At 49.0% G+C, this 14,069-nt stretch overlaps 1 pseudogene; it reads right to left on the bottom strand.

Annotated features, from left to right (window-relative positions):
• Positions 1 to 3,491: 3,491 nt before the first annotated feature.
• On the bottom strand, positions 3,492 to 12,571 carry LOC141996301 (zinc finger protein RFP-like; annotated as a pseudogene).
• Positions 12,572 to 14,069: the final 1,498 nt, after the last annotated feature.

Genomic DNA, 14,069 nt, shown 5'->3' with positions numbered 1-14,069 from the left:
GACTCGCTTAGACCTCAGCGAAACCAATATTCCCACAGTTATTACCGCTTGCTGTGCGCTCCACAATATCTGTGAGAGTAAGGGGGAGATGTTTATGGCGGGGTGGGAGGTTGAGGCAAATCGCCTGGCTGCTGGTTACACGCAGCCAGACACCAGGGCGGTTAGAAGAGCACAGGAGGGCGCGGTGTGCATCAGAGAAGCTTTGAAAACCAGTTTCATGACTGGCCAGGCTTCGGTGTGACAGTTCTGTTTGTTTCTCCTTGATGAACCCCACCCCCCTTGGTTCACTCTACTTCCCTGTAAGCCAACCACCCTCCCCTCCTCCCTTCGATCACCGCTTGCAGACGCAATAAAGTCATTGTTGCTTCACATTCATGCATTCTTTATTAATTCATCACACAAATAGGGGGATAACTGCCAAGGTAGCCCGGGAGAGATGGTGGAGGAGGGAAGCACTGGGAGGGGTGCTGGAGGAGGAGGGAAGGACATGGCCACACAGCACTTTAAAAGTTTGAAACTTTAAAATTTATTGAATGCCAGCCTTCTGTTGCTTGGGCAATCCTCTGGGGTGGAGTGGCTGGGTGGCCGGAGGCCCCCCCACCGCGTTCTTGGGCGTCTGGGTAGGGAGGCTATGGAACTTGGGGAGGAGGGCAGTTGGTTACACAGGGACTGTAGCAGCAGTCTGTGCTCCAGCTGCCTTTCCTGCAGCTCAACCATATGCTGGAGCATATAAGTTTGATCCTCCAGCAGCCTCAGGATTGAATCCTGCCTCCTCTCATCACACTGCCGCCACCTTTCAGCTTCAGCCCTCTCTTCAGCCCGCCACTTACTCTCCTCAGCTCGCCACCTCTCCTCCCGGTCATTTTGTGCTTTCCTGCACTCTGACATTGTCTGCCTCCACGCATTCGTCTGTGCTCTGTCAGTGTGGGAGGACAGCATGAGCTCAGAAAACATTTCATCGCGAGTGCGGTTTTTTTCGCCTTCTAATCTTCGCTAGCCTCTGGGAAGGAGAAGATCCTGTGATCATTGAAACACATGCAGCTGGTGGAGGAAAAAAAAGGGACAGTGGTATTTAAAAAGACACATTTTATAGAACAATGGGTACACTCTTTCACGGTAAACCTTGCTGTTAACACTACATACATAGCACGTGTGCTTTCGTTCCAACGTCGCATTTTGCTTCCCCCCACCGTGTGGCTAGCCCTTCCCCCCTCCCCCCTCCCCGTGGCTAACAGCGGGGAACATTTCTGTTCAGCCACAAGCAAACAGCCCAGCAGGAACGGGCATCTCTGAATGTCCCCTGAAGAAAAGCACCCTATTTCCACCAGGTGACCATGAATGATATCACTCTCCTGAGGAAAACACAGAGAGATAAAGAACGGATGTTGTTTGAACACCAGCAAACATACACTGCAATGCTTTGTTGTACAATGATTCCCGAGTACGTGCTACTGGCCTGGTGTGGTAAAGTGTCCTACCATGGGGGACAGAATAAGGCTGCCCTCCCCAGAAACCTTCTGCAAAGGCTTTGGGAGTACATCCCGGAGAGCCGCAAATGCCAGGGCAAATTAATCATTAAACACGCTTGCTTTTAAACCATGCATACTATTTAAAAAGGTACACTCACCAGAGGTCCCTTCTCCACCTGGCAGGTCTGGAAGGCAGCCTTGGGTGGGTTCGGGGGGTACTGGCTCCAGATCCAGGGTGAGAAACAGTTCCTGGCTGTCAGGAAAACCGGTTTCTCCACTTGCTTGTTGTGAGCTATCTACAACCTCATCATCATCATCTTCCTCGTCCCCAGAATCTGCTTCTGTGATGCTTCTATCTCCATTGAAGGAGTCAAACAACACGGCTGGGGTAGTGGTGGCTGAACCCCCTAAAATGGCATGCTGCTCATCATAGAAGCGGCATGTTTGGGGCTCTGACCCGGAGCGGCCGTTCGCCTCTCTGGTTTTCTGGTAGGCTTGCCTCAGCTCCTTCAGTTTCACGCGGCATTGCTTCGGGTCCCTGTTATGGCCTCTGTCCTTCATGCCCTGGGAGATTTTGACAAATGTTTTGGCATTTCGAAAATTGGAACGGAGTTCTGATAGCACGGATTCCTCTCCCCATGCAGCGATAGATCCCGTACCTCCCGTTCAGTCCATGCTGGAGCTCTTTTGCGATTCTGGGACTCCATCATGGTCACCTCTGCTGATGAGCTCTGCATGGTCACCTGCAGCTTGCCACGCTGGCCAAACAGGAAATTGAAATGCAAAAGTTCGCGGGCCTTTTCCTGTCTACCTGGCCAGTGCATCCGAGTTGAGAGTGCTGTCCAGAGCGGTCACAATGGAGCACTGTGGGATAGCTCCCGGAGGCCAATACCATCTAATTGCATCCACAGTACCCCAAATTCGACCCGGCAAGGCCGATTTCAGCGCTAATCCACTTGTCAGAGGTGGAGTAAGGAAATTGATTTTAAGAGCCCTTTAAGTCGAAAAAAAGGGCTTCGTCGTGTGGACGGGTGCAGAGTTAAATCGATTTAATGCTGCTAAATTCGACCTCAACTCCTAGAGGAGACCTGGGCTATTTTCTTATAGCATGGAATTCCAGCATTACATGTGAAATCAATGCATGCAGCAATTTACAAGTATTTCGTGGAGTCTAAACACTCAACACACTGTTGCAAGACTAATACCTATTTTAAGTAAAAGTAACATACAGGTGAACTGGTCTGATCTCCAGCTATGAGTTTGCCAGTTCTTAGCTAATGCCTGAAGTTTTGGTAAGAGCTGGCACTTGGTTTGCCAGCATCACAGTGACAATTACAGTGTTCCCAACTCATCCATATCTATAGAGGAAAGTGACTTTAGCCCCTGTTGCAGGAGCTGTTGCTGTGGGTACCATAGATCTAATGACACAGATTTGTATAAAACGTTTCATGCTGGTGCGGGGCTTCCAGCTTCTCTCCTACCCCCAAATCCCAATTAATTAATTCTGTGACCCTGCAGTCCCCACATCTGCCCATCAGTCCAGTCCGCTCCTCTTCAACCCCTCCTCCTTCCCATCCCTGGTGCCGAAGTGGGGAGGGAGCAGATTCCCTTCTGGGGGCAGAGATAAGGAGCTACGAGATGGGAAATGACATGAGGCAGACGACTAGATAGATGCAAACCTTCTAGGGTCGCAGAGATTAGGATGACGGCATCTAGAGGAGCCAATTTTTCATTCCTAGTGGGCTATTTCCCCCATGTCTGACCCAGGATCCCCACAGTCCTCTTGACCATAGAGGACAGTGACAAACAGGCTGCACAATCCTGGGGCAATGAGATTGGCTTCTCCATCTCAATCACTCCCTGCTCCCTATGGTTTGTCAGTCCAGACCCCATGGAACTTCTGGGGTCATGGAGACGACATGATAGAAAGTCTGCAGGAATACAAGAGTACTAGAGACTGGTGTGTCTGATGCTGGAGAGGCTGATTTCAGGATCCCCAGTGCACTATGCTCCCACCATGTCTCAGTGACACAGGCTGAACTGGGATCTCTGCCCCACCCGGAACCAGGGATAGATTCTCTCCCCATCAAAAGAGATTGTTGGGAAAGTGAAGATTGGGTCATCATTATCAGCATTGGCAAATATCACTTGCCCCTGTTCATAGTCCACAGAAACCCGGATAAACCTGAGATCACGACTCAGGGACAGAGGCGTCTCAGAGGAGGAGACAGCGCAGAACGTATTCATATACCAATCCACAGCCCAGATCCTGTCCTCAGGGTTACGGGTTCTCCCTCCCTTCCTCCACACAGACTCTCTGGCCACCCCCACAGCCCAGGTTCCCTCATCCTTCACCTCCACCTCCCAGTAATGTCTCCCCGAGGTGAATCCCTCGCAGCCCAGCACACAGACTCTAGTATCAAATCTCTCAGGATTGTTGGGCAGATCCTGCCGGGTGTAACTATAGCTCACACTTTTCCGATCCTCAGACACGATCAGTCGGGGATGAGCTGTGTCTGGATCCAGAGTCACATTTGCTGGAGAGAGAGAATCAGAGCGTGAGGGGCAGAGCTCAGTCCTGGGGGCTGGTGGTGCCATGTTTCACGCTCCCCAGCAGCCCTGGTCTGGCTGGGACAGCCTGGATCCCAGGGAGCTGCTTCTGTCTTGGGCACCTGAGACTGAGCAGATCTCTCACTGCAGTTCCTCACTGTGTTTAATGGGACCTGCTTCTTTAGTTTCTCCTTTGTTTGCAGAGACTTCAGCTCCCGGCTCCCTCTGCTGGGGCTGCTCCATTCCCAGCAGCACAGACACAGCAAGGAAGGTCTCAGAAGCTTTTCGTGAGGAGGGAGCAAGGGAGGCAGGTACCAGCTTTAAACCTCAGAGGGAAGCTCCTTCCCCTAATGTAGCCTCCACTCCCAGGCCGGGGAACAGAGAGGAAGGTGCAGCATTGGGGAAGAGCCGCTCCGGACCAGAGAGTAGGAGATGGTGGGGTACCCCCATTCCCAGCCCAGAGAGAAGGCGGGGGGTGTGGGGGGAGGCGAGAGTGGGCAGCTTCAGAGGGAGAGCACCTCCCCAATCCAGGAAGCAGTGAGCAGCTCCAATGGGAGAGCCCAGCCCTGCCCACAGGAAAGGGAGGATATTGGAGAAGGGGCAAAGGAGAGGGATGTGTCAGCCCTCAGGGGAGAGGTTTTTCTGTTCATCACTCTGAATATAATATTAAAAAGGTCAACGAATGCCTATGAAAATGCCAGGATCAGTGTTCAGGTGTTTGGATGTTGGTCAGTGCGAGTGTTTCTGATCATTGGCGTGGGCACGAACTCAGCACTAAGGTTGGCAATTGGCTTCAGGATTGTTTGTCTGACTTCAGCTTGGGATCTCCTTAGCATGACATGCTTTTATTTTTAGGGCTGTGTATGGCATGACCGGTGTCGGTTTGGTTGATTTTATTAACATATTTTTGTGGGAATTTTCTCATAATTTAAAGATAGTCTCCAGCTGAAATCTCACCCAGTCTGCGTGACCCTAGGGATTTCTCTCTTTTTGTCTGCAGTTCAGATGGCAGAGTGGTTGGAGGGGCAAAGGATAAGAAAGATGAGCTTTCATGCTGTCGTATGTGTAACCGCATTCTTATTCTAAACCAATATAACTGTCTTTTAATTACAACCAAAAAACAAACCGAGGCACAGACACACACTTAGGGCTTTAATATCAATATCAACTAGTCTGAAACCTCCTTTTTCCTCTTTTATTCAGACGTCTCACAGCAATGGAATCAACTGTCATTAAGCCACACCTGGGAGATGCAATCTCGAGGAGAGATATCCTTTCCCCTCATCATCCACCCCCCAACCCCAGCTGGTTTGTCTCATTCACCACTTGCATTTTGCCATAACTTAGACCCAGATCCTGCAAAAAGTTTAGGGCGAAAGTAGCTTTGCACACTTTGGTCTCTTTGACATTCATGGGATGTTAAGAATTTGCAGTCAGGGCTCTGAATTGTAAACTTTTTGGGTCTATTTACTCAGCACTCTGCAGAGCTCAGCACAATGGGGCCCTTTCCCCTCCATAGACTGAAATATGAATAATGATACAATTATTTTATAAGTGGGGAAATTTGAGATGGAAGAGGGTCAACTCAATGGGCCAAATTCATCCTGAACTGGCAAAGGGATAGAGAAGGCCAATCTGTGACTCCCCTATTTAGTGGCTTCAGAGGGCAGTGCAGACCTTGGCACAGGCTAGGGAAGTCCTGAGATCCAGCTAGAGAATCACCCCTGATTCATTGGGCCCGATAGGCTTTGCCAGCTCTGTAACTGGGAGAGATAAACTCAGGGGGCACAATTTAGGCCATTTGGCTAAATTTGGACCTTAATGTTGTGACCTTTGGTAAATCATGAATTAATTTGAAACATCCTGATGCCTGGGCCCCTGCTACATCTGCTCAATTTCTCTACTTTCCACTTTTATTAAATAGATATGTCATCTAATTGGCCAGAGCCCATCTCCTCCCAGTCTCAGAGGCATATTCCACTTTCCCTTCCTAGGTCCTGTCTTAGTACCTTTGAACATCCTCAGCGTCTCCCTAAGAGCAATATATTTCTGGGAGAAATTGCTGAGCCCCTTTTCCAGTTCAGGAGAAATCTCCACTGACTTCTGGAGCTTCCTCTTCTCACACCTGGAAAGAAAAAAATTCACATTCTTATATTTCATTTAGTGATATGTTATAATTTCTTGTTAAAAGGGGAATTGAGTCTCCATGGCCAATTCACTCCCTGGCCTCTATGCTTCTGATGGATAGGAGATTCCAGTGCTAAGAGCGGTAGAAATCTGTCCATTAGGAACTAGACTGATACACCAACTCCCCCCTACCCAGCTCATTCCACACTGGTCTCCAAACAGGTGGGATCTCTCTTTATCGCAGCAGACCTGGGTTAAATTGTAACCAGCATAGGTGCTGACTTCCCCTCTGCCTGGTGGTGCTGGACCCCCTCCCCACCCTGGCCATGTCCCTGCCCTGCCTTTTCCCACCCTGCCCCCATTCCACCCCCTTCCTCCAAGTCCCCACCCCCGCCCCACCTCTTCTCCGCCTCCTCCCCCAAGCATGCCATGTCCCCCTCCCTCCTGGAGCATCCTAAGTGCCGCCAAACAGCTGTTTGGTGGCGGGCCGGTGGCAGGGAAGCGCTGGGAGGGAGGGGGAGGAGCATGGACGTGGCGCGCTCAGGGGGGGCATGGAGACCTTGGTTGTCAGTGGGTGCAGAGAACCCGCTAATTTTTTCCCATGGGTGCCTATGGTAACCAGTACCTCAGCACTCCTATTCCGTCCCCAGAATCCTGAGCCAGCAAGTCCCCCAGGGATGTAGCATCCAATTCAATAGATAATCCCAGACTCTTCTATAAAAAGGTGAGACTCTCAGGATTAAGTTAATCAGAGATTGGTATCCAAAATGTGACCCTGCCCCACCCATTTTGCTGTGTGACCCTGGGGAGATGTGGTGTTAACATGGTTTCCAAGCTTTTTTCCAGCATAAGAGGTATGTGTGGGAGTGAGAAAGAGCCACGTCCCTGCTCAAGGTGCTTCCAATGTCCTAGAAAAGACAGACAGAGAGAGAGAGAGAATCTCAGTCCTACCTGAGTCACACACTTGGGATCTCAGGGAAGGGATTTTGCAGATATAGGGTAAAAAGGACAAGGGTCATGGATACACTGAGCTAATGAGGTTTTTCCATTTCTAATATAAAAGTGTCTCTATCTCTTGAAAGAACAATTGTAACTCACATTTGTGCAATGCACACACTGAGTTATGCTGTCCTCTCTGACCGCTTGACCCCAGTGTCCAGGATTCAGGAGCAGTCCTGTCCCTTTGTTTGGGATCTGGGATGTTTCTCTGACTTGGTCTCACCTGCAGGAATTCACTCGCTGACTCCTGACCCTTCCCCTCCATCTCACTGATCAGCTCACTGAGATGGGAAATCTTCTTAGAAGGTTTAGGGAAATAGTCATTCTGTATGTTCACAATCTCCTTGTCCAACTGGTCCAGCTGGGCCAGCAGGAGTCGCTCTTGTTCCTCCAGGAACTGCCGCAGTTGCTGAAATTGACATGCAATCTTCTGCCTCTCCGCCTGGGTCTGTTTCTGTAAAGCAGGAGGGAAAGGGCTGGTCAGGGACATGGACGGAGCCTGGGGTCCTTGCATGGAGTGCTGAGTGTGCAGGAGGGAGACTTTCTTTTCCAATTCTAAGACATCAAACACTTGACTATACCTTGTGGGAGACTATGCCCTGTATCCCACGAGGGAGAGGATTTTCTCACACCTTCCCATTTGGCCTCTATCTCTCTTACAGAGATATTTCCATGTGTGACCCGGTCAGGATAGTGCGTTATCAGGGACCTCAGAGATGGAGACCCCAAGGCAGCGGGATTCAGGACTCAGCACTAGATCTGGGAGAAATTTTTTTGCACTAAACTTTTCTTCAGGGAAAATGCAGTTTTGTCGCCTCTGAAATGTTTCATGAGTTCATGTAAATTTGCTGTTTGGTAAAAAATAAATAAAAATCTTGAAAAAATCAAGACATTTATTTCAACTATTTCTTAAGAAAATAGCTTGATTTTTTTTATTTGAAATAAATTTATTTGAAAATTTCCTTATAGTTAATATAATTATATCATTTTAAAAAATGGTCCAGATCGAAACAAAACATTTTGAGTTTATCAAAGTGAAAGATGTCATTTGTCCAAGAAAAAATATTTTATTTTATCTGCTCAAAATTTTTTAAAAGTTCATTTTTGGTTCTACCCAATTCCCCGCCCCCCGTTTAAAAAAATCCAGACAATGGAAAGTTCTGTTAGGTTCCCAGATCTCCACAGAATTACCTTGACAGAGAAGAAAAGAAAGAAACAATTCAATAAAAACGTACAGACTCAGGCATCGAGCGCTGCACTGGATACGTTCAGTTCACCTTGGGAAGATTTTCATCGAAGCCACAAAAGCTGGAAATTGATTCACTGATTGAAATGAAATGATAGACTCTGAAGAGGAAGATGTTACCCTTCTCTAGGGAGAGGGTTTTTCAGGCCCCCCCATAGGGAGGTGTGTGTGCACCTGCACGTACACACACCCACACAGTGTCCCAGGATCAGGGATCAACTGACAAACGCTCACTCTCCCCAAGGCCACAGAGGACTCTACCTACAGACACACCTCACGCCTCACGTCAGTGTGTAAAGCCCCACCAGTACCGGAGGCTGCTGGGCAATGGACGCAGCACTGCCAGGTTGTGGCTCAGAGGCAGCCTCATGGGATTTAGAATTTTTTTTTTGAAGGGGAGCCCAAACCAGCTGCTCCGGGAGAAGTCTCGAGAACGCCAAGTATTCCAGGACCACTGAGGTGGGGTGAGCTCAAGCCTGGGGACAGTTTTTGGGCAGTGGTGCTGAAATGCTCTTTATAGGGGGGTGCTGAAGGCGGAAGCCATGTATTGGTGTTGTTACCACTCCTTCAAGCCCAGGGGCAGCACCCCCAGAACCCCTAGTTCCAGCACCTATGTTTTTTGGGGGGAAATAAAAGGGAAAAAAACAGCGGGGGTGGGGGGAGGCGGCCACTCCCCCTGGAGTGCTGCTGTGAGCGGCAGAAACAGCAGGTGGAGTCTGGAGGGAGGCTTCCCAGTGCTGGGAGAGAGAGAGAGGCCAGCAGCGAGCCCGGCAGCGCCTGGCACCACAAAAGAAGGGACGCAGTAAGTGGGGAGCCCGTGGATAGGGACCACAGTGGCTGAGATGCATCGTCGCGGGGGTGCCAGGAACAGAGCTGAAGCCCAGTTCAGGAGGAACAGGAAAGACGAGGGTAATCGGAACAGTAGGGGACCCACCAAAGGGACAGTAAGAGGAAAGACAATGGCAGGCGGGGAAAAGAGGGAAAGTAAAAGGAAGAACAGTACAGTTAAACAAGAGGAAAAACAGCTGGAGTTTCTAAGGCTATGTCCACACTGGCAATTGAATGACTAAATTTTTTGTCTTTCAGAGGTGCTAAACCCTCTCCCCCGGGCGGGAGACAAACGTTTTGTTGCAGCAAGTGCCAGTGTGAACAGCACGCTGTCGGCAGGAGCGCTCTCCTGTCGCAAACGCGAACGGCGCTCGTGGGGGGGGAGTATTTTGTCGGCAAAGGAGCCAACAAACAGCGGCCACGCTGCCCGACTTGTGGTGACACAGCTGTGTTGACGTGGCCATGTCACTGAAAGCTACGTAGTGTGGACACGGCCTTTGCAACATAAGAAATTATTCAAAAAGCATTGTTCGAAAAACTATGGGAAAAGTAACGTAAGAAGGAGATATGAAGGAAATATGGTGTAATAAAGGATAAAGTGTAATTAAAGAGAAACAGACTTAAGAAATAAGGAGGAAGCGAGCTGTAGTGAAAATAAGAAAAAAGCTAGGACTGTAAAACAAGAAATCCTTACCGTGGCCTAAGGTGTACAAGGCGAATGACAGGAAGAGGGAAATGAGCACAAAGGGACTGTAAACCAGAGAGGAGCAGAGGGATAATTGTTCAATTAAGAAACCAACACACTGCACCAAGGAATACCTGTTTTTATTTAGGCTGCAACACAAAACAGTAAACAAAGAACTTTTCCTCCAAACTCTGGGCTTAGAGAGGCTGAAAACTGAGAAGTGAACATGTATCCCTGGGGTTTATGTTCGAGTGCATTGGATTTTCTAATTCAAAATTCGGTTAGTTCATCAATGTAAATTGTTCCCTATAAAGTGAGTTTAATTAAACTAACAGTAGTTAATACACAGTAGATAAGAACAATAGTTTAAGGTGTAAGCCTGAGCAGTAGTTCCTGCTAAAACAACTCATTTTGATTTACTAGTGATTATTCCCCACTTAACTGAATTCTGCTTTACCCAGGACTGAACGGCCTCCATCCAGCTCATTACAAATGCAGGTGAAAAATGACGGGCACCTACCAGATACTCCTGGCTCCTCTTCTCTCCAGTCACTTTAAAGCCCAGAAACTTTTCTCTCTCCTCCCTCAGAGTCTGCAAATGGGCCTGGATCTTTTCCTGAACAAATGGAAATGTTTTGGGTGGTTTGATTTTTATTTTGATAGATCAGAGTGTGTGTGTGTGTGTGTGTGGGGGGGGGAACCTTTTCAACCCTTAACAAAAACAAACAAACAAACAAACAACTGACTGTATTGATGACAGGACAACCAAGCAGGGTTATGATATCAGCGAGACCAAGGAGTTTAAGTCATATTAATATTAATGGAGCTGGAGAGGTTTGTATTTGACTTTGTGTCTCCCCTGATTTACACCACCATGAAACTGGGGTCACACCCTTGCATTGTTCTTTCACGGTGTGAAACAACCTGTTTTGGAGAAGGTTTAACTAACCAAGTGACAGCAATCCCAGAAGCCTGCAGGGTGAGAAATCTGGGCTGGGATTCTCAGCGGAGCCCAACTCCCACTGACTGTAAGCTCTCAAGCCTCGTGGATGGGACTGGCTGGACGGAACTGGTCGTAGCACTAGGGCAAACCCCATTAGACGTTCTGGGTTTTGTTGAGGACGGTGGGGCTTGGCCCGAGCGCTGTCCTGAGCCCTTCCCATGGCAATGCCGCCTGGGCAGCTATTCCACAGCTCCCAGCAAAGCTGCCAGCAGCAGCGGGTTCTGGGGTGTCAAAATGCTGCACCGTGGGAGAGCAGCGTGAGGACTAATGGAGCCACTGTGGCTGGTCCCTCAGACTGATGCGGGGCAGCCCCACCCGGGGGTTAGCTTTGCTGCAATCAAGTTCAATCCCAAAGAGATCTGACAGGGACCTGCACTGCCTGGAGCCCTCTTGTGCAGGAGCTCAAGGTGCTCAGGGGCCACCCCGTGTTCAGCCCAGCGAGCTCCTCTAGCGCAGACCAGCAACGTGGGAATTCAGAATCCCAAGGAGAAACGTCATCTCCTTGCTGGGCCTAGGACCTTTATCAAGGTGTTGTTCCCTCCTAATGGCCACACTTCATCACTGCTGTGGAGGCAGCGTGACCTAGTGATTAGGGTACTGGACTGGGCGTTGGGAGACCTGGGGTCTATTCCCAGCTCTGCCACTGAGCTGCTCAGTAACCTTGGACAAGCCCCATCCCCTTGTTGTGCCTCAGTTTCCCCTCCCACCTTCTGTCTGTCTTATCTACTTAGACTATAAACAGGCCAGGGATTGTCCCTCACTGGGTTTTGTGCAGGGCCCAGGACAGTAGAGGTCGGATCTTGTCTGAGGTCTGTATGTAAGTAAATAATAATAAATACTATGATACAAATCAGCAATAACCACAGCATGTAACTCCCCCTTCTGCAGCCTGAGGGCAGCACTCTCACACAGACTGGCCTGCAGCTCTGGTGATTTAAACCTCACTGATCATTTAACAGCTTCAGTTCTGTAGAAAATTCCCTTATTTCACCAGTGGGAGCCAGTTTCGAAAAGGATTCGGGATTTCAGATAAAAGATGCCACATCAAACATCTGTATGTAAAGTCTTCATCTCTTGCCCGGCTTGCCACACTGCCACATCATTTACCCTTTACAGCATCTCTCATACAGTGAAGGCTTTACAAAGCAGAATGATGCTGTTATACCTGTGACTGTCAACATGTGATTAAATTAACTGGTAATTAAAACCCAAAGCTATAACTCATTAAACTTGACAGCAATTCCTTACCTTGTACTCCTCTGCAGCCTCCTCAATGGGAACGACTGTGTGATCTCGGTGAGCCCGGGATCTGTCACACGCTAGGCAAATGGGACTTTGATCCTCCTCACAGAACAGCTTGAGAGGCTCCTGGTGTTCCCCACACACCCTCTCCCCTCCTGCATCCTTTATTACCTGTAAACTCAGTTGTTTGGTTATTTCTATGACAGCTGCCAGCTGCCTCTTCGGCCTGGGGTTTCTCTGCTCACAGTTTGTCTACACTGAGGGTAGGTGATGGCTATACCTGATTTCTCTCAGCACTGGATGATGCAGGCTCAGCAGAAATTGTGCCCCCGCTCCAGAGTGACAGGTTTTCTGAAATACTCCAGACAGACGGGACAAGAAGCTTCATGCTGGAGTCTGCCCACGGGGTTCTTTCTGGCCATAACTCCCTCTGTGGAGAGCTGGACCCAGCCCCGTGGGACAGGAGTCACCACTGCGGCTGAGTGTAGGGTGGCCTCAGCTCTGCAATTCCTCCCCCCCAAGGATCTCACCTGTGCACCAAGCCCACCACTCATCTACCACCTTCCCATGACCCTCTGGCAGGTCACAACCCACCATTTGGGAACCAGTGCCAAGAGGGTATCAGCACCCTCAGCCCGATTCTGACCTCCCTGCCAAGCCCCCAGCAGGGAGGGGAGACTGGGCCGTGGACTCCCCCTCCTGCCTGCTGCCATTCAAGCACCTAAAACACTCTAGATTGAAAAGTATGGGCACTTACACGCTGCACCGAGGAAACGGGCAGCAAACGGACTATCGAGATCGCTAATATACTCAGCCATCCTTACGAGTCCCCCACTCCCACCCCAGTCTGTTTCTTTATCCACCTGCTGCACATGGTCCTGGTTTTAGACTGTGAGCTCCCTTTGGTTAACTTGTCTGTACAGTGCCTGGCACAAGAGGGCCCTAATCCCTCATTGGGACTCGTAGATGCTACTGCAATGGGAAACCAGTGCATTCTATTAAATATTGTTATGAATGTCAACACAGAAAATTGTATGGGCACAAGGCTTGCACACTGAAATCTATGGCCCAAATTCCCAAACGGATATCCGCAGGATGGGGACTCTCTCGCTGTGGCCCTAGGAGATGTGGACAGTTGACAATGCTGGTCACAGGGTGGCTGGCCCTTGAAAGGGAGATGGGTCTCAGCCCTACCTGTGACATAGACAGCTCTCCTACGCAGGTGGGGACAATGAAGAAGGACCAGTGACCAGGAGTGGGTGGTGTGACATTGCACTCCATATGTTTATGAAAATATGCTGATGAATATAAATATGACATAACTGGAATTTGCTTTATGCTAAATATGCCATGTAACATATCTTTGCAAAGGTTATGATCTACTGAATAGATTCATCCTATTTGTTTGCATGTATCTTTTCTATGTCTGAATTTAGGGAAATAAGATATAAACTTGTATTTCTCTGTGTGTGCTGATGAGTGGCCCATCAGCAAACATTTAACTAACAATGGGCGTTGGGAGACGCCAGTCCACACCTGAGCTTTCCTGGGAACATTCAAACTAACATGTAAACAATGGCGTCAGCCTGCAAAAAGCTGACTCTTTCATGGACATGTGACTTGCCCATGTGGCTACAAACTCCATACTGTTGCTGTGATTTTGCAAAGGAACAAAGGAATTTCCGCCTACAAGAAAGAGAATATAAAAGGTCCTGCAGCCCCACCCTTTTGTCTTCAGCTGGCTCAAGGTTGCTGGACCCAGGCCATAAACTACAGCTTTGGTCTGAAAAGGATTGGGCCCAGGCTAGGAAAGAATCCAGTCTGTGAAGTATGCTTATTGGAACATCTTTGAGGGTGAGATATTACCTGTAATCAGTTTCTTAACGTCTTAGGCTTAGACTTGTGAATTTGTTTTATTTT

Source organism: Natator depressus, chromosome 11 (assembly GCF_965152275.1).
Source record: "Natator depressus isolate rNatDep1 chromosome 11, rNatDep2.hap1, whole genome shotgun sequence".
NCBI classification, from domain to species: Eukaryota; Metazoa; Chordata; order Testudines; family Cheloniidae; genus Natator; species Natator depressus.
This window is presented reverse-complemented; position numbering and strand designations above follow the sequence as displayed.